We start from the raw sequence: 24,362 nt of genomic DNA, 5'->3' as shown, positions 1-24,362 counted from the left end.
GCCAGTTAATAAGGGAGCACTTGTGATCAGGGCTGGGGTCTATTCCATTTCAATTAAGTCCATTTCAGTAACTGAAATTCTAATTCAAATTTTCCTCACAGCTTTTTCATGAGGAAAATTGGAATTAGAATGTCAGTTTACTTCCTGAATTGACTTAAATGAAATGGCATTGACTCTAACCCTGCCCAGTTAACCGCTTGTAAGTTGCACCAATCGACAGAGTAGGAGAAAGGATGATTGTCCACAGGATGTGCAGTACATGTGTATATTTCTGTACTGTTAGAAGGAAAGGTGATAATGGCTAGTTGCTGTGTATTATCACAGTCTGCATGATGGGCCCGTGTAGCTCAGTTGGTAGAGCATGGCGCTTGCAACGGCAGGGTTGTGGGTTCGATTCCCACGGGGGGCCAGTATGGGGGGAAAAAAAGAACAAAAAAGTATGCACTCACTAACTGTAAGTCGCTCTGGATAAGAGCATCTGCTAAATGACTAAATTGTAAATGTAAAGGTGTGACCCAGGTGCGGTGCAGGATAGACAGTAGGCAGTATGCAGAGATGGTGAAACAAGGATCTTTACTGGTGGTCCCGAAGCCAGGATACAAAACAACTGACTTAACACGATAAAAGAAAGATGGAGGAACTAAGTCTCCAAAAACAGTCTGACAGCAAAAATACGAAATAGTAACTGCGACTGAAATAATAAAGAAACAGGGAGAACACTTCTCAAATACCTGTACGTACTTCTTCGATCAGACACTGATTAGTACTGCTGAGCATAGCTAGCAGAGAAAACTGAGCAAGGGAACACAGGGAAGTGACAGCATAAATACACAGGTGAACAGGTAGACACAGGTGACACCAATAGGATGATGATTAGTCAGACTGTGAGTATGGAGGTGCCTAAGGATGTTGGAGGATGACACCAAGTGGGTCGCTCTGGAATTGCGACCCCCTCCTGTAACAGTGCCCCCCCCCCTCGACGGAATGTTGTTATCAGCTCTGGGTCCAGAATGTCCCTCCTGGGCACCCAGGACCGCTCCTCCGGCCCATAACCCTCCCAGTCCACCAGAAATTGGAGACCCCACCCGCCGGCAGTCCAGGATCCAGTCCACAGTAAAAGCCGGCTGCCCTCCGACGAGGCACAGCGGGGGAACAGGACGAGGAGGGGAGCCAGGGGACAGGTGGCGACGGGCTTGAGGAGGGACACATGGAATGTGGGATGCACCCACATGGTGGGGGGAAGTTGCAGGCAGTAGGCCACTGGGTTGACTCGCCGGACCACTCTGAATGGCCCGACGAACCGGGGGGACAGCTTCCTAGACTACACGCGGAGGGGAAGATCCCGCATGGAGAGCCACAACCTCTGTCCCGGGTGAAAAACCGGGTCCGGGCGATGCCTGCGGTTGGCCTAAAGTTGAGACCTGACCGAGGCCCGCTTAAGCACTGCCCGTACCTGCCTCCAGGTGCGGCAACAACGACTGATGTGGGCCTGGACCGACGGGACCGCCGCCTCCTCCTCTTGCTCGGGGGGGTTGGTACCCGTATTGGCACTGGAAGGGGGACAGGCCGGTGGACGAGCAGAGAAGGGTGTTGTGGGCGTACTCTGCCCGCGCCAGTCGCTGACTCCACGTACAGTAGCTGGGTTGCTGGAGGTATAGCACCTCAGCACCCCCTCCAGATCCTGGTTTACGCGCTCTGTCTGCCCGTTCAACTGGGCATGGAAGCCGGAAGACAAGCTGACGGAGGCGCCGAGGCAGGTGGCGAACGCCTTCCAAAACCTGGAGGCAAACTGAGGGCCCCGATCCGACACCACATCTTGGGGAAGGCCGTGGACCCGGAAAACATGCTGCACCACCAACTTAGCCGCCTCCCGGGCCGACGGGAATGAAGTGTTATTCAATATGCTATAGAAAAGGTACCAACTCGATAGCTCTAGTGGAGACACTTCAGTCGCATGACACTGGGAAGAGAATAAGCAGGGAAGAAAGGACATGGAGAGAGGGAGAGAGAGCGGAGTAAAGTTTGTGGTGTTGGTATCTCTCTCTCTCTCTCTCTCTCTCTGATTTTGCTGTGATCTGATAGGGGTGTGATCTGAGCGGTTTCCTTCCTCTCCGGCAACTGAGTTAGGAAGGATGTCTGTATCTTTGTAGTGACTGGGTGTATTGATATACCATCCAAAGTGTAATTAATAACTTCACCGTGCTCAAAGGGATATTCAATGTTGTTGTTTTTTACCCATCTTCCAATAGGTGCCCTTCTTTACGAGGCATTGAAAAATTTCCCTAGCCTTTGTGGTTGAATCTGTTTTTGAATTCACTGCTCGACTGAGGGACCTTACAGATAATTGTATGTGTGGGGTACAGAGATGAGGTAGTCATTTCAAAAATCATGTTAAACACTATTATTGCACACATAATTCCACTTTTACATGATGGGGTATTGTGACACAAAATCTCAATTAAAAACATTTTATATTCAGGCTGTAACACAACAAAATGTGGAAAAATGTAAGAGGTGTGAATACTTTCTGAAGGCACTATATGCCTACAGACAGAGAAAAGAGGAAAAAGAAGTCAGTACAATCACTCTTTCTTTTACTGTCATTATTCCCATGGTGATAGAGTAGATGGGTAGCGGCAGCAGCTCCACCTAGGTACCGAGACGCCACCTTTAACCATAATCCCACGGGAGCTGCATGCATCCGGAGATGGCGAGGGAACCTGTGGTGTGTAAGTCCACACGGGGCTAACCAAATCCTGCAAACAAACTTGTACAAAGGTACACGAACGAACGCAGACACGCACACATGCATTCACACACACAAGCATGCACACACCCGACACCCACCCAACACCCACACACACACCCTTGTCTGTTTAAGTTAATCACCTATCAGAGCATCCTCCCTCCCTGTCTGGCCCAGAGGGGTACTAACCTGTGTAATTGCATTGTAACCTAATTAATTTCCCCAGTGGAATTTGGGACTGAGGTGTGTTCTACAAATGGCTGCACAACCTAAATATTATTACTCCTAACTGAGCCACTCAATACCAAGCTATAAAGGACAGGGGGGATTATGTGTAAATGACTGTGAGGCTAGAATGACTGTGTCGACCTGGAAGTTCAGAAATCACTGGTCATACCTTGTGGGGATGGCTGTTATACAGTAGACTACAATCACTACCCATAGGTGCCAGAGGGGGCAGACCTGCTGCATGAATGAATGAGTGTGCGTTCTCTAATCCAGTGCTCTGCAACCCTGTTCCTTGAGAGCTACCATCCTGTAGGTTTTCGCTCCAACCCTTATCAGGCACACCTGATTCTAATAATTAGCTGGTTAATAAACTGAATTAGGTTAGTTACAACTGGGGTTGGATTGAAAACCTACAGGAGGTTAGCTCTCCAGGAACAGGTTTGGCGAGCCCTGCTCTAATCGAATGTTCATTACAACCACCAGGGTTGGAGGCAATTCCATTTCAATTTAGGACTGGATTCAATCCGTAGCGCTCAGGAGCAGCGTTGTAGCCCGATTGACATTTAAAGGAAAGGTTCATAACAATTGACCAATACCCCTGAGCTCGGTAACATTGATGGGCCAATCATGTTAGACCACACTGTTCACTGTTTAGAGTTAATTCACCTGGGGCTCCTCAAAAGACCAAAAAACTAAACTACTCACACACACACACACACACACACACACACACACACACACACACACACACACACACACACACACATACACACACAGTAAAAGGAAAGGTCACCTCATTGATTCAGTTCAGACTGTCTTCTGGTCTCTGACCTTTCAGAGCGCTCCACTGATGGAATGAAAGGTGGTTAAATACCCACAATGCAGTAGCACATCTCTGGAGAAATGTCAGTAATTAGAGCTTAGCACTTGAAGAGGTTACAGGCCATATCACACAGGAGAGAGGGAGGCATGGAGGCATAGAGAGAGAGAGAGAGAGAGAGAGAGAGAGAGAGAGAGAGAGAGAGAGAGAGAGAGAGAGAGAGAATGAAAGGATGGTGAGTTACTTTCTGGCTGTGTTCCGTCAGTAGGACAGGCGTCTCTCTGTCTCTCTCCCTCTGCTGAAACGAGGCCTCCCTGTAGCCATGGCAACCAGTCTGATTGGACTGACTGAATATGCAAGATAAGGCCAACTTGAAAGAGTGACAAAATCCGTTACCTCCCCCCTCCCTCTCTATATCTCTCTCTTCTCTCTCTCTCCCTCCCTTTCCTTCTCTCTATTTTTCCTCTCTTTCTTTCTTTCTATCCCTCTTCCTCTCTCCTTTCACTTTCCCTTTCCCTCTACCTCTCTCCTCCCCTTCTTTCCTTCTCTCTCTTTCTCTCTTCTTCCTTCCTGCATGGAATTAGATTGGCATAAGCACACAGTGAGATATGAGGCCTGGCATGGTTCTAACACTCTCCATCTGTCTTTGAAACACAGAGACTCACAGAGAGGGAGACGAAACTTCAGAAACACTGCCACAAAGAGAATAGAGCGCTCTGTTTATTTATACTGTGTGTTGGTTTATGTACATATGTACATGATGCAGTGCTTAAAGGCTAAATCTGATCTGCCACTTGAACAGAACAAATGCTCCAATTCTGATGAATGAAACTCTCCTCTCAGCTCACTTCTCTCAGCTCTGTCACTGATGTCTCCATGGAAATAAAATTGGGTCTGTGTTTCTTTTCAAGGCTGTCAGACTGCAGACTATTACCGTGTGTATGTGTCAGGCATGTGCACAGATAGGGCTCAACCAGTGCTCAAGCACCTGCCCTTTTGCCCTCCTATTAGCTCAATGGATTTTTGAAATATTTTCATTTATTTGGTCTCATTTAAAAATACTTATTTTAATTGTAAAGATTTACACATCATACTAGCTCATTTAATTTCTCTAAAATATTAGAAAATACCCCTTCTACATGCAGTCACCTGACTTCTGCATGCAGTGTGCTGTGCTGGCTACGGGCAGTGAGTTTAAATACTGGTAGTCTACTGTTGAGTTGGACCTGTCATGTGTGTCTTTCCCTGTTAACGTATACATAGGTTCTAGCAGAACTCACGGCTAGGCGAAGCAAATGTCTGTGCTCGCATACTCCCTAAAGACCTTGGCTCGAAAAACTAACTAAGCTAAAAAGTGGCAATATTACTGTTGTTTGTCGCTTTAGAGCCACCATAGCAACAACATAGCCATAACACTTCCTCAAAATAGTCAGAATTAATCTAAGATCAATCAAGAAATCTGTAATTAATTTTGACGTTTTTGCCAAGGAGGTCTTAGTCACGCAATTTTACATTTAGCTAAGATGTTTGGTGCAGTACTTCTCAAGTGAAAAAATATGCATGAAAACTAGTAATGCACTGCAGACAGTAGGGCTTAGATGCTGCTGCGCTCTCTCATCTATCTCCTTGAATGACAGCAAACACTTCCCAGCTAGCACATAAATGTTCTTAGAACCATCTGTTTAGAGACGGATTACTAGGACGTGTACTCTGAGCATGCGCTGACCAACTGGCAAGTGTCTTCACTGACATTTTCAACATGTCCCTGACTGAGTCTGTAATACCAACATGTTTCAACAGACCACCATAGTCCCTGTGCCCAAGAACACTAAGATTACTTGCCTAAATGACTACCGACCCTTGGCACTCACGTCTGTAGCCATGAAGTGCTTTGAAAGGATGGTCATGGCTCACATCAACACCATTATTCCCAGAAAACCGAGACCCACTCCAATTTGCATACCGCCCCAACAGATCCATGGATGATGCAATCTCTATTGCACTCCACACTGCCCTTTCTCACCTGGACAAGAGGAACACCTACGTGAAAATGCTATTAATTGACTACAGCTCAGCGTTCAACACCATAGTGCCAACAAAACTCATCACTAAGCTAAGGACCCTGGGACTAAACACCTCCCTCTGCAACTGGATCCTGGACTTCCTGACGGGCCGCCCCCAGGTGGTAAGGGTAGGTAACAACACATCTACCACGCTGATCCTCAACACGGGGGCCCCTCAGAGGTGCATGCTCAGTCCCCTCCTGTACTCCCTGTTCACCCATGACTGCATGGCCAGGCACGACTCCAACACCATCATTAAGTTTGCCGACAACACAGCAGTGGTAGGCCTGATCACCGACAATGAAGAGAAAGCCTATAGGGAGGAGGTCAGAGACCTGGCCGTGTGGTGCCAGGATAACAACCTCTCCCTCAATGTGATCAAGACAAAGGAGATGATTGTGGACTACCAGAAAAAAAGAGGACTGAGCATGCCCCCATTCTCATCGACGGGGCTGTAGTGGAACAGGTTGAGAGCTTCAAGTTCCTTGGTGTCCACATCACCAACAAACTATCATGGTCCAAACACACCAAGACAGTCGTGAAGAGGGCACGACAAAGCCTATTCCCCCTCAGGAGACTGAAAAGATTTGGCATGGGTCCTCAGATCCTCAAAAGGTTCTACAGCTGCACCATCGAGAGCATCCTGACTGGTTGCATCACCGCCTGGTGTGGCAACTGCTCGGCATCCGACCGCAAGACACTACAGAGGGTAGTGCGTACGGCCCAGTACATCACTAGGGCCAAGCTTCCTGCCATCCAGGATGTCTATACCAGGCAGTGTCAGAGGAAGGCCCTAAAAATTATCAAAGACTCCAGCCACCCTAGTCATAGACTCTCTGCTACCGCACGGCAAGCGGTATGGGAGCACCAAGTCTAGGTCCAAAAGGCTTCTTAACAGCTTCTACCCCCAAGCCATAAGACTCCAGATGTCACGACTTCCGCTGAGGCTGGCCCCCCTCCTGGTTCGGGCAGGCTTCGGCGTTCGTCGTCACCGGAGTACTAGCTACTGCCGATCCCATTCTCGTCAGAACACAGAACGTTCTCCAACTGGTTTGACATTGGGAATGTTCTGAAATAATTCAGAGAATGTTAAGAAACAATGTTCTGTGGGAATTTCAGTACTTCAGCATAACGTTTCCTACAGGTTTTCTCTTGGTTCTATTTAAAGTCATGTTCTCAAATTGTTCCGATAACGTTAAGAATAACGTTCTTCTGTGGGAATTTCAGTACTTCAGCATAACGTTTCTGACAGGTTTCCTCATGGTTCTATTTAAAGTCATGTTCTCAAAATGTTCAGAGAACATTAAGAAAACGTTGGTAATGCTCAGAGAACGTTCTAAGAATGTTATTTAAAAACATATGCATTCCATTCTCAGCATCAACAAAACTCTTTCTATCCTCTATCTTGTTAAGTGTGTTCAGGTGTGTTAGCTGCGCCCACTAATTGGCCACATCTGATCTTAATGAGTGCTTGTTTCCTTTTAAATGGGTTCTGTTTGAATAGACTAAAATGAACAACTTTGTATTAGTTAAAAAAAAAACATGGCATGCTAGCTCCATCCTGGTGGTGCAGTGGACTAATTCCATGGATAGAGAACAGAAGATCATACGATCTCACTGACACCGTGCCACAATAAAAAATAAATGTGTTTGCATGAATAATGCCTAAGCAAGTTTATTTCCATGTGTCTTATCTGTGCTTGGAGTTGAAAACAGTTAACCCAAACTAAACAAGCAGTGTTATTAAAAGTCTTCTTGAAACATGTTCTCAGAACATTATTTAATTTCCTTCAAATAACTTATAATGTCCGTTCTCAGAACGTTAATAAACCTCCCAGGAAAACTTTCAGGGAACCATAGTAAAACGTTCTCAGAACATCCCTGCAACCTAAAAATCAACGTTCCCAGAATAGGCAACATTTTCACTTCCGTTCTCAGAATGTTTAAAAAACGTTCTGTTTTACCAGTCAGGAAACGTATGGCTTTGTTCCCAGAACCAATGGGAAACCAAAACTTACATTCCCACAACTTCCAAGGAATCAAATGTGCTAGCTAGGTAGTTAGTAGCCTACTAGAAGTCACTGGCACTAGCTTGCTTACAATAAGTGATGAGTGTGTTGCTGCAGAAAATAAATAGGCCAATGCAACAACCATTTGAGCACCTGCCCCCCCCCCCAAAGGTCTGTGCACGGCCCTGGTGTGTGTGTGTGTGTGCGTGCGCGTGCGCACCTGTGTGTGTTTTACAAAGTGTGTGTGTCAGAGTAAGACAGAATGTGTGTGTGCGCTATTTAAAGCTCCTTAGAGTCTGAGCAAACTAATTAGGCAGCAGACTGTCTCCCATGGCAACCCAACCCCTGACCAGGTCAGCTGCTCCGTCTGACTCTCCACGCAACCTGTCCGCTATAGCCCTGCTGTCATACTGTCCTGTTACACTCTTTTCCCCTGTCTCCCTCTATCAAGCTATTCCCATGCACCCTATTTCTCTCCCCATCTCTCTGTCCCACTCACCCCATAGTTATTTTACCCTGCTTCCATGTAGTGTGTCCCGGAACAGAAGTGGTCAGGAAAGGGTGAATTTGGGGAGAGAAGAGAGAGGACGGGAGAGATGGAGGGAGAGAGGAGAGGATCGAGGGAGAGAGGTTGGGGAAGGAGAGAGGAGAGGGAGGTGGGAGAGAAGAGAGAGGAGGGGAGGGATGGAGCGAGATAGGAGGTACGGAGGAAGGGAAGACGGAGGTCGGGAGAGAGGAGGGAGGGACAAATGGACAAAGGGAAGAATAGTTTATTTTCTGATAGTATGTAGTTAAATGTCCCTGCTCTACACCTTGATGACTACTATAGTTAGGACTGGAGTCTGTCAGAACATCAACATAATGAGACATACAGTGCATTCGGAAAGTATTCAGACCCCTTGACTTTTTCCACATTTTGTTACGTTACACTCTTATTCTAAAATGGATTAAATCGTTTTTTCCCCTCATCAATCTACACACAATACACCATTAATGACAAAGCAAAAACAGGTTTTTAGATTTTTTTGCAAATGTATAAAAAATAAAAAACTGAAATATCACATTTACATAAGTATTAAGACCCAAGCTACAAGCTTGGCACACCTGTATTTGGGGAGTTTCTCCCATTCTTCTCTGCATATCCTATCAAGCTCTGTCAGGATGGATGGGGAGCGTCGCTGCACAGCTATTTTCAGGTCTTTCCAGAAATGTTAGATCAGGTTCAAGTCCGGGCTCTGGTTGGGCCACTCAAGGACATTCAGAGACTTGTCCCGAAGCCACTCCTGCGTTGTCTTGGCTGTGTGCTTAGGGTCATTGTCCTGTTGGAAGGTGAACCTTCATCCCTGTCTGAGGTCCTGAGCGCTCTGGAGAAGGTTTTCATCAAGGATGTCTCTGTACTTTGCTCCGTTCATCTTTCCCTCGATCCTGACTAGTCTCCCAGTCCCTGCCACTGAAAAACATCCCCATAGCATGATGCTGCCACCACCATGCTTCACCGTAGGGATGGTGCCAGGTTTCCTCCAGACGTGATGCTTGGCATTCAGGCCAAAGAGTTAAATCTTGGTTTCATTAGACCAGAGAATCTTGTTTCTCATGGTCTGACAGTCCATTTTATCAAACTCCAAGTGGGCTGTCATGTCCCTTCTACTGAGGAGTGGCTTCCGTCTGGCCACTCTACCATAAAGGCCTGATTGGTGGAGTGCTGCAGAGATGGTTGTCCTTCTGGAAGGTTCTCCCATCTCCACAGAGGAACTCTGGAGATCTGTCAGAGGGACCATTGGGTTCTTGGTCACCTCCCTGATCAAGGCCCTTCTCCGATTGCTCAGTTTGGCCGAGCGGCCAGCTCTAGGAAGAGTCTTGGGGGTTCCAAACTTCATGATGGAAGCCACTGTGATGGAAGCCACTGTGTTCTTGGGGACCTTCAAAGATGCAGAAATGTGTTGGTACCCTTCCCCAGATCTGTGCCTCGACACAATCCTGTCGTGGAGATCTACAGACACTTCCTTCGACCTCATGGCTTGGTTTTTGCTCTGACATGCACTGTCAACTGTGGGACCTTATATAGACAGGTATGTGCCTTTCCAAATCATGTCCAATCAATTGAATTTACCACAGGTGGACTCCAATCAAGTTGTAATAACATCTCAAGGATGATCAATGGAAACAGGATGCACCTGAGCTCAATTTCGAGTCTCCTAGTAAAGAGTCGGAATACTTGTGTAAATTATGTATTTCTGTTTTGTATTTTTAAATTATTTGCAAAAATGTCTAAAAATCTGTTTTCGCTTTGTCATTATGGGGTATTGTGTGTAGATTGATGAGGATTTTAAAAAATGTAATCCATTTTAGAATTAGGCTGTAACGTAACAAAATGTGGAAAATGTCAAGGGGTCTGAGTACTTTCCGAAGTAGGTTATGTGCAGTAGGCTATGTATGTCATGTTGCAGTCATTGGGTTGAGGATGTTGAAGACTTTGTGGATAAAAGCTTCCTAAAACGCCTGTCAGAATGCCTGGCCTGTGTCCCAAATGACACCCTAATTCCTATATAGTTCACTACTTTTAGCCAGAGCCCTATATGGGCCCTGGTCAAAATTGATGCACTACATAGGGAAAAGCGTGCCATTTGCGACACCCTCCTGCAGAACAGTCTTACAGAATATTTGTGTCCTCACTGACAGTGGAAGAGCTCTTATCTGAGGGTTTCTGGTGACATGTTCTTGACTTTCTGACTCAGTTCTGAACTCTACATAAATTGGTGAGAAACTGCCCAAATGCCCGAAATACTGTAATTTTCCAGAAGAAAGAATTGGTAGTAGGGCAATAATTTGGTCTAAATATTTATCCCACCATCTCTCTCTGCTTCCTCCTTCTGTACCCCTATTTCGCTTTCTATCGCCATCTCTTTCTTTCTCTCTCTTTCTCCAGCTTCCCCTTTCTCTCTGTGTATTTTTCTCTCCCTCTCTTCATCTGCCCCTCCATCACTTCTCTCTCTCCATCTATTTCTCTCTCTCCAGTTCAGCTTCCATCCTTTCCTCCCTTCTGTGATAAAGCTTCTGTTCTGGAGTTCAAGCTTCCAGGGTTTACGAGTAGTTGAGACACAAACACACACACATGCACATGCACACGCAAGCACACACACACACACACACACACACACACACACACACACACACACACACACACACACACACACACACACACACACACACACACACACACACACATACAAACAAACACATACGCACACACACACACACACCTGCTCTGGGGAGATAAGTCCTGGAAGCTGTTCCTGTAGACTGCTCTCTCTCCTCTCTGGCCCTGTACAGGCGCAGGGGCACCGAGCCACTAAACCCTGCTTGCAAGCCAGCCAGCGTCTGACACAATGCAGGGAGAGAGGGAGAGGAAGGGGAGGGAGGGAGAGAGAGAGAGAGAGAGAGAGGGATAGGAGGGGCAGGGAGGGAGAGAGAGAGAGAGAGAGAGAGAGAGAGAGAGAGAGAGAGAGAGAGAGAGAGAGAGAGAGGGAGGAAGGAGGGTGAGAGAGAGGTGTTGAGTGATCACAGGTGTGTTAGTGTGAAGGAGAATGGCGAGAGCAACTATTGTAGTAACTTATCTTCAACTGAACTTCAAGGAGAAGAATAACTTTGTCTTCTTCACTTTAGTAAAAGTATAAAACTATGGAGGTATTTTATATTAATGAAGGGCATTAGAGAACCATTCTTTCTTCTATCACACTGAAACAATGATCTTATATCTATCTAATCAATATGAATTGCTATTCTGTTAGGCTTGGGGAAGTTCCTTACTGTTTTACTTTGTTACTTTCATCTGCTACCTGAATGACTCATTGACATAAATAATTTCTTAAAATACTTAGAAAACATAAAATGCCATTCATTTATTAATCGGTCTTTACGCTGATTTTACTCCTCTCTCTCTCTCTCTCTCTCCATCTTTCTCACACACACACACACACAATTTTACTCTACCCACACTTTAACTCTACCCACAGAAACACATTGAAAAATATGGGTTGTTTATGAATTCGAAGGACCAATAAAAAGGGATAAAAAACATAGGTGCTGGATTTTAGGCCGGTAGCAACCACCACGAGGAAGCAGTAGTTCCAGTTCAAGGTTTAATGAAGATCCACACACTGTGATGCGTGATTTGAAGGAGTCAGGCGCAGGAGGGTAAGTCACAGTATACAGAGTTTATTCTGTAATCCAGCGTAACCAGTCCAGTGCGCAAAACAGGCGCACTGGAACAAACATGCACATGGGAAAATACCCCGGCAATAAAAAATACTGAGCTCAACCGAGCTACTAATCCTCACAATGAACAGTCACCCACAAGGACAAGGGGGGCAGAGGGAACACTTAAACACGTACTAACGAGGGGAATATAAACCAGGTAGTGTGTAATTGACAAGACAAGACAAATGGAATGATGAGATATGGGAGCGGCAGTGGCTAGAAGGCCGGTGAAAACAAGGAGGCAGCTTCGGAGGAAGTCGTGACACACACACACATACAACACCCCTCTCTCTGATACTAATTGTAGTTCTGTAAAGAAAAGAGGAGAACTTAGGCTATAGCACAGTATGGGGAAAATATGCCTATTTGCATGTCAACAACTAAATAGGCTATGTGGAACCAAACACATGATAGATGCACAAAGAACAATAGAGCAATGTAGAAATAACTACACATTATAAAACAACATAATAAGCATGAGCGATCTACAACCGAAAATAGCCTAGCACCACAGACAAACGCTAACAAATGCTAATCGCTAATAAGCATGCTAAATAGTCATGCATTCCGGATGACAATGCTAATACTAATGCTAACGCTATCGGGAGAACGCAAACTAGCTACCTAACAAGTTTAACACAAATGGTAAATATTTACAACAGACACTATTTAGCTCCAAACAACAAGACATCAGGATTTTGGAACTTACATTTAGCTGCACGCACAATAAACATCAGAAAGAAAAGCAATTTCTTCTAAGGAGGTAGTATAAGCAGGAGATAAAAACAGGTTGGTCATCAGAACTGAAACTACAGACTGCCTGAGGCCCTGCCTGGTCGGGTATTATGCTAAGTCCCAGAGGAAAAGGCTGCTGATTGGCTAATACAATTATGATGATTGGCGTGACCTTATTCCAATAGGAAAACCAAAAGAAAGTTGGGGGTCTTGGAAAGGAGATGAGCTGGCCGTTTTTACAGCCGCCCCCAAATGTGTTGTACATATTTGCTTCAACAGACAAGCCAGCTAAGGGTAAGTAGCTTCTTGAGGAAGGGCGGGCAGCTGGATGAGTCGAGCAGCAGGCCTGACGTAGGTTCTGTCCTTGACTTGGATCTCTGCTGTCTTCACTTTCCCATCTGCTCCAGGGATAACTGACTCGACAGTTCCAACTTGCCAGAGGGCCCTAGGAGACTGATCATCGACGACCATCACAACGGTCCCAACTACAAGGTCTTCCTTATCCTTGTGCCACTTATGGCGGCCTTGAAGTGCAGGTAAGTAGTTCCGTGTGAAGCAGTGCCAGAAATGGTCGGCTAGAACCTGGCTGTGTCTCCATCTTTTGCGACTGAGCAATTCAGACTCTGAGTAGACCACGTGGTAGTGACGAGTCTGGCCGCCCCATGAGAAGAGAGTTAGGAGTGATTGGATCCGGATCCGCAATGTCCGACGACACATATCTCAAGGGCTTGGAGTTCAAGATCCCTTCCATTTCGATTAGGACAGTCCTCAGCACCTCTTCGGAGATTGTCTGCGCACCAAGAGTGGTTTGCAGGGAAGTCTTGATGGATCTGATCTCCCTCTCCCAGCATCCTCCAAAGTGTGGTGCACTTGGTGGGTTGAAGGTGAAGCAAATCTTCTGACTGGCTAACTGTTCCTGGAGCTGTGGGTGGAGAGTCATGAAGGCCTCCTGTAAGTCTCGCTCCACTCCCTTGAAATTTGTTCCACGATCAGACAGGATCTCAAAGGGTTTTCCTCTTCGAGCGAGGAAGCATCTCAACGCCATTAGGAATGATTCGGAATCCAAATTCGTCAGTAGATCCATGTGAACAGCCTGTGTGGTCATGCACTTAAAGATGATGCCCCATCTTTTTTAATTTTCTTCGGCCAATCTTGATGATATACGGTCCAAAGCAGTCCACGCCTGTAGAATAAAATGTGGGCGTGTGGAGCTGCAGTCGGGCTGGAGGCAGGTCAGCCATCCTAGGTACATCTGGCTGGCCTCGCCACTTCCTACATTCGTGCAGCCAAGCTGAAAAAAAAGGCGAATGGCTGCCCTCCCTCTCAGAATCCAGAACCTTTGACGTAACTCAGAAAACACCCTCTCTGGGCCCGGGTGCCTCAGCTGCTCATCATATTTCTTGATCAGCAACCTGGTGAGCGGATAACCTGGGTCCAGAACCACTGGGTGAAGAACGTCAGGGCCCAGCTGGTCACACCTCCGAAGGCGACCTCCAACACAAATCAATCCGGTGTCGTCGTCATACTCCGGGGCCAGCGTCACCATCTGGCTGCTCGGAAGGATTGGCTTGCCTGCCTCTAGTAGGGAGACATCTTCTGGGAAGCTCTCAGACTGAGCATGTCTGAGTACTTCGAGTTCTGCTTGCTTCAAATTGTCGGCTGAAGGGCTGTCGGCACTACTGGCCGCCCCGTGTAGCAACTGCACTGTGGCTTCCACCAGCTCATGGAAAGTGTTGAACTGGGCAACATCAGGGAGAGACGACTTGGTGTCCGCTGTCAAGAGTCCACAGAAGGTAGGCTTCCGCAGCTCCTCTACTTCGTCAGGAGGTACTTGGTCTGGTCTTCTCGGCCAGGATGACTGGGCCTGCCACAGGAATGGAGGATCTTGACTCCAACAGTTGTGTTCTGAAAGAGACAGCGTCTTGCCACCTGTGATGTCGTCAGCCGGATTTCTCTCCGTGTCCACGTAAAGCCAGACCTGGGGGTCTGTGAGCTCCTGTATTTCTGCGACTCTTGTGCCTACAAATACTTTGTACCTGCAGGAGTATGACTGGAGCCAGGTTGAGACTGTTGTAGAATCCGACCAGTACGTGACCTCTGATTTCCAGGGTGAGTTATTTTCTGATGACCACAGCAAGCTGGGCACCGGTGAGTGCAGCGCAGAGCTCGAGTCTTGGCATCGACTGTTGTCATTTTGGGGCCACTCTTGATCTTGCTGTAAGGAATGCTATTTGGATCCGTCCATTGGTGTCTTCAGTACGGAGGTACGCAACGGCACCGTACGCACGTTCTGAGGCATCACTGAAGACGTGAACACTTCTTGTGCTGGTTGGGCGGTCCATGTCGGGGCTGATGTAACACCTTGGCAGTGTGACCTGAGACAGCTGTGGAAGTTATTTCTTCCAAATAAGCCACGCTTGGAGAAGATCTTCAGGTAGGTCTGGGTCATCCCACCCACTTTTCTTATTCCAGTACCTCTGGACCACAACCTTGGCCCGTGTGGTGTATGGGACGATGAAGCTTAGTGAATCGTACTGGCTGGCAAGGATCCGATATATGTTGCGCATGGTGGGTTCAACTTTCTCCATGTGACCTTGCTTGTAGCCAAGAGTGTCAGACAGACAATGCAATCGTAATCCAAGGGTGTGCTCTTGGGGTTCCACGCCATCCTGGGTGAACCACAGATCACCGTCCTCTGACCTGGACTCTTGAGGTACAGTTGAAGTCTGAAGTTTACATACACTTTGGTTGGAGTCATTAAAACTTGTTTTTCATCCACTCCACAAATTTCTTGTTAACAAATTATAGTTTTTGCAAGTCGGTTAGGACATCTACCTTGTGCATGACACAAGTAATTTTTCCAACAATTGTTTACAGACAGATTATTTCACTTATAATTCACTGTATCACAATTCCAGTGAGTCAGAAGTTTACATACACTAAGTTGACTGTGCCTTTAAACAGCTTGGAAAATTCCAGAAAATGATGTCATGGCTTTAGAAGCGTCTGATAGGCTAATTGACATCATTTGAGTCAATTGGAGGTGTACCTGTGGATGTATTTCAAGGCCTACCTTCAAACTCAGTGCCTCTTTGCTTGACATCATGGGAAAATCAAAAGAAATCAGCCAAGACCTCAGAACATTTTTTTGTAGACCTCCACAAGTTTGGTTCATCCGTGGGAGCAATTTCCAAATGCCTGAAGGTACCACGTTCATCTGTACAAACAAGTATAAACACCATGGGACCACTCAGCCGTCATACCGCTCAGAAAGGAGATGCGTTCTGTCTCCTAGAGATTAACGTTCTTTGGTGCGAAAAGTGCAAATCAATCCCAGAACAACAGCAAAGGACCTTGTGAAGATGCTGGAGGAAACAGGTACAAAAGTATCTATATCCACAGTAAAACGAGTCCTATATCGACATAACCTGAAAGGCTGCTCAGCAAGGAAGAAGCCACTGCTTCAAAACCGCCATAAAAAAACCAGACTACGGTTTGCAATTGCACATGCGGACAAAGATCGTACTTTTTGGAGAAATGTCCTCTGGTCTGATGAAACAAAAATAGAACTGTTTGGCCATAATGACCATCGTTATGTTTAGAGGAAAAAGGGTGTGGCTTGTAAGCCGAAGAACACCATCCCAACTGTGAAGCACGGGGGTGGCAGCATCATGCTGTGGGGGTGCTTTGCTGCAAGAGGGACTGGTGCACTTCACAAAATAGATGGCATCATGAGGAAGGAAAATTATGTGGATATATTGAAGCAACATCTCAAGACATCAGTCAGGAAGTTAAAGCTTGGTCGCAAATGGGTCTTCTAAATGGACAATGACCCGAAGCATACTTCCAAAGTTGTGGCAAAATGGCTTAAGGTCAACAAAGTCAAGGTATTGGAGTGGCCATCACAAAGCCCTGACCTCAATCCTATAGAACATTTGTGGGCAGAACTGAAAAAGCGTGTGCGAGCAAGGAGGCTTACAAACCTGACTCAGTTACACCAGCTCTGTCAGGAGGAATGGGCCAAAATTCACCCAACTTATTGTGGGAAGCTTGTGGAAGGCTACCCACAATGTTTGACCCTGTCACGCCCTGACTCAGGGGACGCTTAAATGTTGAGTCAGGGTGTGTATATTCTTTGTTGTGCGTTTTCTATGTTTATTATCTAGTATGTGTATTTCTATGTTGGCCGGTGTGGTTCCCAATCAGAGGCAGCTGTCGCTCGTTGTCTCTGATTGGGGACCATACTTTAGCAGCCTATTGGCACTGTATAGTTGTGGGATCTTGTTCCGTGTAAGGTATGTTGTGTGTGCTACCCTGGACTTCACATTTTCGTTTAGTTTGTTGTTTTGTCGTTGTGTTTATTAAGTGTAAATAAACATGTACGTATATCACGCTGCGCCTTGGTCCGTCCGTCCTTCAACGAACGTGACAGACCCAAGTTAAACAATTTAAAGGCAATGCTACCAAATACTAATTGAGTGTATGTAAACTTCTGACCCACTGGGAATGTGATGAAAGAAATAAAAGCTGAAATAAATCATTCTCTCTACTAATATTCTGACATTTCACCTTCTTAAAATAAAGTGGTGATCCTAACTGACCTAAAACAGGGAATTTTTACTAGAATTAAATGTCAGGAATTGTGAAAAACTGATTTTAAATGTATTTGGCTAAGGTGTATGTAAACCTCTGACTTCAACTGTAGGTGTTCGATGACTGCTGGACGGTTGCTGGCCCACTGGCGTAGATCGAATCCTCCCTCAGCAAGAAGGTGCTTCAGCTTGTCCAACAGTTTATTGGCTTCATCCGCAGAGGGGAGGCTTTGTAGACAGTTGTCTACATAGAAACAGCGTTCTATAGAAAAACGCATATCTTCTTCGGGCTCACTGTGGTCAAACACATGCTTCTGAAGGGCAAACGTGGCGCTGCATGGGCTACATGTCGTCCCAAAGGGAAGAACCTGCCACTCATAGACATCAGCGTAATCATCACGGTTTAGGTCTCGCCACAGAAACCGGAGAAGAGGCTGGTCTTCGGGTAGCAGGTGGACTTGATGGAACATCCCCTTTATGTCACTGCTGATGGCCACAGTGTGTTCCCTGAAACGGAGAAGGATTCCAAGCAGAGTAGCTCCCAAAGTAGGTCCGGGAAAGAGTTGATCGTTCAAGCTCTTGCCCCTGTAGTTGAAGGAACAGTTGAAGACGACTCTATTTTTCCCATTGTGATGGACCATATGATGTGGAATGTATCAATCTTGGTACTCTTCGACTGCTACTGGGGATACCTTCTTAACGTGGCCGGACTCCACCAACTTGTGAATCTCTGCGTTGTACACTAGTGCTTTCTCTGGATCCTTGGACAGACGCTTCTCTGTCCCTTAGTACTGCCTCCTTCGGAGCTTCCAAGGGAGGAAGGTTCTTCTTCCACAAAAGGGGAGTGGTGTACCTTTGAACCCTGTCCACTTCGACCCTGACTATCTTCTCCTGCATGGCTTCTACATCTTGTCTGGACCGTGTGACGAGCTTCTCACTCCTGTACGGTAGCGCATCCAACTGCCAGAGCTTCTCTACATGGCTGAAGAGCTCTGCAGATGGAGAGACAAGGGATGTATGAAGGCACTGTTGTGGAGCAAGACTTTGCTGCAGGAACTTTGAAGGACCTTGAAGGGTCCATCTGAGCTGAGTCTTGATGGCGGCGGGTCCGCCAGGGGGACCCAAATGCACTGGCTCCATCGGGGTGATTAGATGGGGATAGTCTGATCCGATCAACAGTAACGGCTGCACCTGGTCCAGCGGTTGAAGGGGTAGGCCTTTCAGGTGCCGATATCTTTTCTTAAGGGCTTCGACCGGGTAGGTTTGCGGTGCAAACCCAACTCTTCAGCTGTGAAGGCTCTGTGGATGTTAAAGGACCTGTTTGGTTGAGTAACAGGGGCCACAGAGAATGACACAGATGCTCCATGGACAACTCAGATATCTTGATGCACCATACGAAGTGCCAAGTCCTCAGGATTTCCTTGGAGGCCTTGCTGCTCTGCTGCTTCATGTAGAAGTATAGTGCGCTCCGACCCGTTGTCCAACAGGGCGTAGGTGTCAAGTGACTTGTTGCCGCTCCGCAAGATGACTCGACTAATCTTCAGCAGCACCTTCCTGCTTTCGGAAGGTTGAGCTCACCAGGCAAGGAAAGGAGCTGAAAGTTGCATTGATTCATGTAATGCTGTGTGGTGTTGCAGAACGGACAATACTTCTTTGGCTTCTCCCGTGACCTTTCCTCCGGAGACTGGGTCTGTGCAGAGAGTTCGACTTCGTCCTTTCTCTGCTCACCTCCATGGAGAATGGTGATGGTCAAGGGGAAGGATTTGTCTTTACACTCATCTCGGTGTGAGCTAGGGTGGTCTCTGCTTTGTTCGCTACTAAACTGCGTGCCATATACTTGCACTCTCACCTCGTACTCGAGCCACTCTTGCCAGGTGAAGGAGGGTTGGAATGGATGTCTTGATGGGGTTCACACATCTCGTGAAGCTGGCTCTTAGGTCATGTGGTAACTTAGCTACGAGGCGGGAGACGTGTGAGCCACACCTCAGTTCTGTCTGTCCATTACTCCCTAGCTCATCCAACATGCCAACCAAGGCACGCACCCTCAGAGTGAATCTTCGGAATGCCTTGGTGTCACCACTCTTGATGTTGGGGTCATCCATTAACCCTGTGATGCGTTGGAGGGCAATCTGGTGGGGCTGGCCATACAGTTCTGTGAGGGACTCCATGGTGGCACTGTATGGGTACCTGTTGTTGCTGTACGAGTCAGCAAATTAGCAAAGCCTCTTCCAACTTCAGGTGGTCCACCAATATCTGAAACTTGAAGCACTCTGTTGCATCTACAGGCAGCACATTGTCGAGGGCCACCTTCAGGCTTGCAAACTCTCATGGGTCTTCATTGATGAAGTTGGGGATGGTAGGAGTTGGTCCACGGTAGACGCGCTCCCGGCTGGTTGGAGAAGGTGTGCGGTAGCGGACAGGTGAGTACCGACGATGATCAGGTGAGTAGGCCCGGCGGTTACGGTCAGGCAAGTAGTCGCAGTGGCGATGGTTAGGAGAGGGGTGGTGAGTTGTCGCGGTGGCTACGGTCAGGTGAGTAGTCGCGGCGGCGACAGTCAGGCGTGGCCTGACAATGGCAATCAGTTGAGGGTTTACGATGGCAATCATGCATAGGCTGACCGTAGTGGTCAAGTGAGTAGTCGCATCGGCGTCGGTCAGGTGAGTAGTCGCGGTGGCGACAGTCAGGTGCGAGCTGACGACGGCGATCAGGTGTAGGCTGACCATAACGGTCAGGTGAGTAGTCGCGGCGGCGACGGTCAGGTGCAGGCTGACGACGGCGATCAGGTGTAGGCTGACCGCAGCGGTTAGTTGAGGGCTGACATTGGCGATCCTGTGAAGTCAGCCCTCTAGGTGGCGCTGTAGGGCTACGAGTTCTGCAATGAGAAGTCGACCGGTCTCGCTGGTGCGATGGCTCGCGACATCGAGGGGTTGACTGAGTAGATGATGACAGTGAGGATGACTGGTCTGAGAAGGAGAGCCCTATGATCCCAAGGTTTTCAATGAGCTAATCTATCTTATCACGCTGCCTTTGTGTCTGCAGTTTATCTTCTCTGGTTGTCACCAGCTGTGCCCGCTCAGGCTGACTTTGATGATGACAATCTCTAGTCGAGGTGCGCCTGCTATGGGGGGCCAATGAGTTGGCCATTGATGAAGGTGAGGCTCCATCCTCACTGTTGCTGGTCAGCCTGGGCAGTGACTTGAACTGTTGGGGACCCATTGAAGCGGATGAATTTAGCTCATCTGATAGCTCCAGTATCTCCCGTGTCAACTTCTCAGTTTCCTCTCCTATCAGCTTCAGGCATGTTACGACTGTTCTGGAAGAAGAACAGGTTTCTCTATGATCTTGTACAGGAGGGGAGCTGCTGCTGGTCTTATTGTGAGACTAATTAATTCCACTCACAGCGCCCTCTACTCGTGGTCCCTCGTTGGAGTGGTGTGTTGTTGTGTGTGGTGTCTGCTTTGACTTGTAGCTTACCTCATAGTCGACCAGACGATGTGGGGGGCGAGTCTGACGGCGGGGACGAACCACAACTTGTGGAGGATCTTCTCTGGAGACTGGCATCCTTGAACTTTGGCAGTTACTGAATCCGGCTCGAAGGACCATGAAAAATATGGGTTGTTTATGAATTATGAAAGGACCAATAAAAAGGGATAAAAAACGTAGGTGTTGGATTTTAGGCCGGTAGCAACCACCACAGGGTGTCTGTTCAGAACACGAGGAAGCAGTAGTTCCAGTTCAAGGTTTAATGAAGATCCACACACACACATACAACACCACTCTTTCTGATACTAATTGTGGTTCTGTAAAGAAAATAGGAGAATTTAGGCTATAACACAGTATGGGGAAAATATGCCTATTTGCATGTCAACAACTAAACAGGCGATGTGGACCCAAACACATGATAGATGCACAAAGAACAATAGAGCAATGTAGAAATAACTCAATTAAAATTGATTTTTGGGGGGTTTGTATAATTTGATTTACACAACATGCCTACCACTTTCAAGATGCAAAATATTTTTTATTGTGAAACAAACAAGAAATAAGACAAAAAAACAGATAACTTGAGCGTGCATAATTATTATAGAGCCACCTTTTGCAGCAATTACAGCTGCAAGTATCTTGGGGTATGTCTCTATAAGCTTGGCACATCTAGCCACTGGGATCTTTTCCCATTCTTCAAGGCAAAACTACTCCAGCTCCTTCAAGTTTGATGAGTTCCGCTGGTGTACAGCAATCTTTAAGTCATACCACAGATTCTCAATTGGATTGAGGTCTGGGCTTTGACTAGGCCATTCCAAGACATTTAAATGTTTCCCGTTAAACCACTCGAGTGTTGCTTTAGCAGTATGCTTAGGGTCATTGTCCTGCTGGAAGGTGAACCTCCGTCCCAGACTCAAAGACTGAAACAGGTTTCCCTCAAGAATTTCCCTGTAGCGCCATCCATCATTCCTTCAATTCTGACCAGTTTCCCAGTCCCTGCCGATGAAAAACATCCCCACAGCATGATGCTGCCACTACAATGCTTCACTGTGGGGATGGTGTTCTCGGGGTGATGAGAGGTGTTGGGTTTACGCCAGACATAGCGCTTTCCTTGATTTTAGTCTCATCTGACCAGAGTACCTTCTTCCATGTGTTTGGGGAGTCTCCCATATGCCTTTTGGCGAACACCAAACGTCTTTGCTTATTTTTTTCTTTAAGCAATGGCTTTTTTCTGGCCACTCTTCCGTAGAGCCCAGCTCTGTGGAGTGTACGGCTTAAAGTGGTCCTATGGACAGATACTCCAATCTCCGCTGTGGAGCTTTGCAGCTCCGTCAGGGTTATCTTTGGTCTCTTTGTTGCCTCTCTGATTAATGCCCTCCTTGCCTGGTCCATTAGTTTTGGTGGGCGGCCCTCTCTTGGCAGGTTTGTTGTGGTGCCATATTCTTTCCATTTTTTAATAATGGATTTAATGGTGGGATGTTCAAAGTTTCTGATATTTTTTTATAACCCAACCCTGATCTGTACTTCTCCACAACTTTGTCCCTGACCTGTTTGGAGAGCTCCTTGGTCTTCATGGTGCCACTTGCTTGGTGGTGTTTTAGACTCTGGGGCCTTTCAGAACAGGTGTATATATACTGAGGTCATGTGACAGATCATGTGACACTTAGATTGTACACACATAGACTTTATTTAACTCATTATGTGACTTCTGAAGGTAATTGGTTGCACCAGATCTTATTTAGGGGCTTCATAGCAAAGGGGGTGAATACATATGCGCGCACCACTTTTCCATTATTTATTTTCTAGAATTTTTTGAAACAAGTTATTTTTTTTATTTCACTTCACCAATTTTGACTATTTTGTGTATGTCCATTACATTAAATCCAAATTAAAATAAATTTAAATTACAGGTTGTAATGCAACAAAATAGGAAAAACGCCAAGGTGGATGAATACTTTTGCAAGGCACTGTATTTGGTGACGTAAATATATTTAGTATAGTTCGATCTAAAAATGAAAACTTTTTAAATGTTTCATTATTTCATTTGTTTTTGAAATTCACTGTGTATTATTGTCCTTCCCTTCCCCTTGTGAGGAGCCTCCACTGGTGTGTCTACATAAACAAGTCCACCATTTTCACAGAGAGAGGGGGAAGAGAGATGGACAACAAGGAGGAAGAGGGGATAGAAGAGAAGAGAAGAGGAAGAGGAGAGCAGAGGGCAGAAAAGCGAAGGGAGAAGGGATAGAAGAGAAGAAAGCAAAGGACACTCAAAGAGAGGAGAGGTTTGTAAAGAAGACAGGAGAGAAAAGGACTGTTCTAGAAGAGAGGACATGAGAGGGAGAAAAGCAGAGAGAGAAGATTAGAGGAGAAGAGCAAGAGAGCGACGAGAGGAAAGGATAAGACTGAATTATTAGAGCTCCGTGAAGATGGACTGGGACTGGGAGTGGCTAGAACCTGTAAATGACAGTTAATGTGGACTCGTGCTATATTTCAAATGGGTTTATAACACGTTACAGTGATCAATGGGAAAGCACCGAAAGGACACTAAGACATCTGTGAGATGGCTTACATCTCTGTCACTCACACACACACATACACACACACACATTGCTGTACACCCTGCCTCCTAAGAGAGCATGTTAACATGAGCAATCCCTGTCAGATCAATTCTACATGAACTAGTCTCTCCGGGGGGCAGCTCTGATTAGATTTCCTTTCAATGTTTCACAAGGAGTGGAGGAATAGAGGGGTGAAGGAGTGAAGGAGGGGTGGAGTGGAAGAAACTGCCTGTTATCTCTGAGAGGAGGAGAACCACAGCACACAGACACACACACACACAAGATGAGAACACACACACATCTTGTCAGTAAGCATTACAAAAAGGAATATTGCCTAACCACACTGTCTAGAATCACAAAGTGCAGCCATCACTTCGAGAGAGGTAAACAAAGAGGCTGACACAAAACTACCTAACCACTAACTACAACCTAGAGTGCTGCTGTTGTAGTGTGTGGCGGTAGATAGAGTAAGGAACCATAAAAGACGACAGATACTGTAGTAGACCATTACACAAACTGACAGAGGAGCGGAGAAACGTAATGGACAAGAGAGAGAAGGAGAGGGGTGCATCAATGATTTATCCTGCCAGCTCATACTAAGAGAGAACCGCACAGAGTGGCACCCTCTGTGTCTCTGTTTGCAGAGTTTAAAGGGGAAATATGCAGTTGCAACATCCATTTTTAGACTTCTAAAATAATTATATGTATATCCCGTTGATTCTTGAAGAATATAACTTATAAATGCCTCATGAGCTTAGTTCAACTGTTCAATAAGTTTGTTTTTACTCCAATGTTTGGTTCAAACTTGTAATTTTTCCGTAGCTCTGTCCATGAATTTCAGAGTGGTTACATTTCTCCAGCCCCATCCCT

Source organism: Coregonus clupeaformis, chromosome 20 (genome assembly GCF_020615455.1).
Source record: "Coregonus clupeaformis isolate EN_2021a chromosome 20, ASM2061545v1, whole genome shotgun sequence".
Taxonomy (NCBI): domain Eukaryota; kingdom Metazoa; phylum Chordata; class Actinopteri; order Salmoniformes; family Salmonidae; genus Coregonus; species Coregonus clupeaformis.
This window is presented reverse-complemented; position numbering follows the sequence as displayed.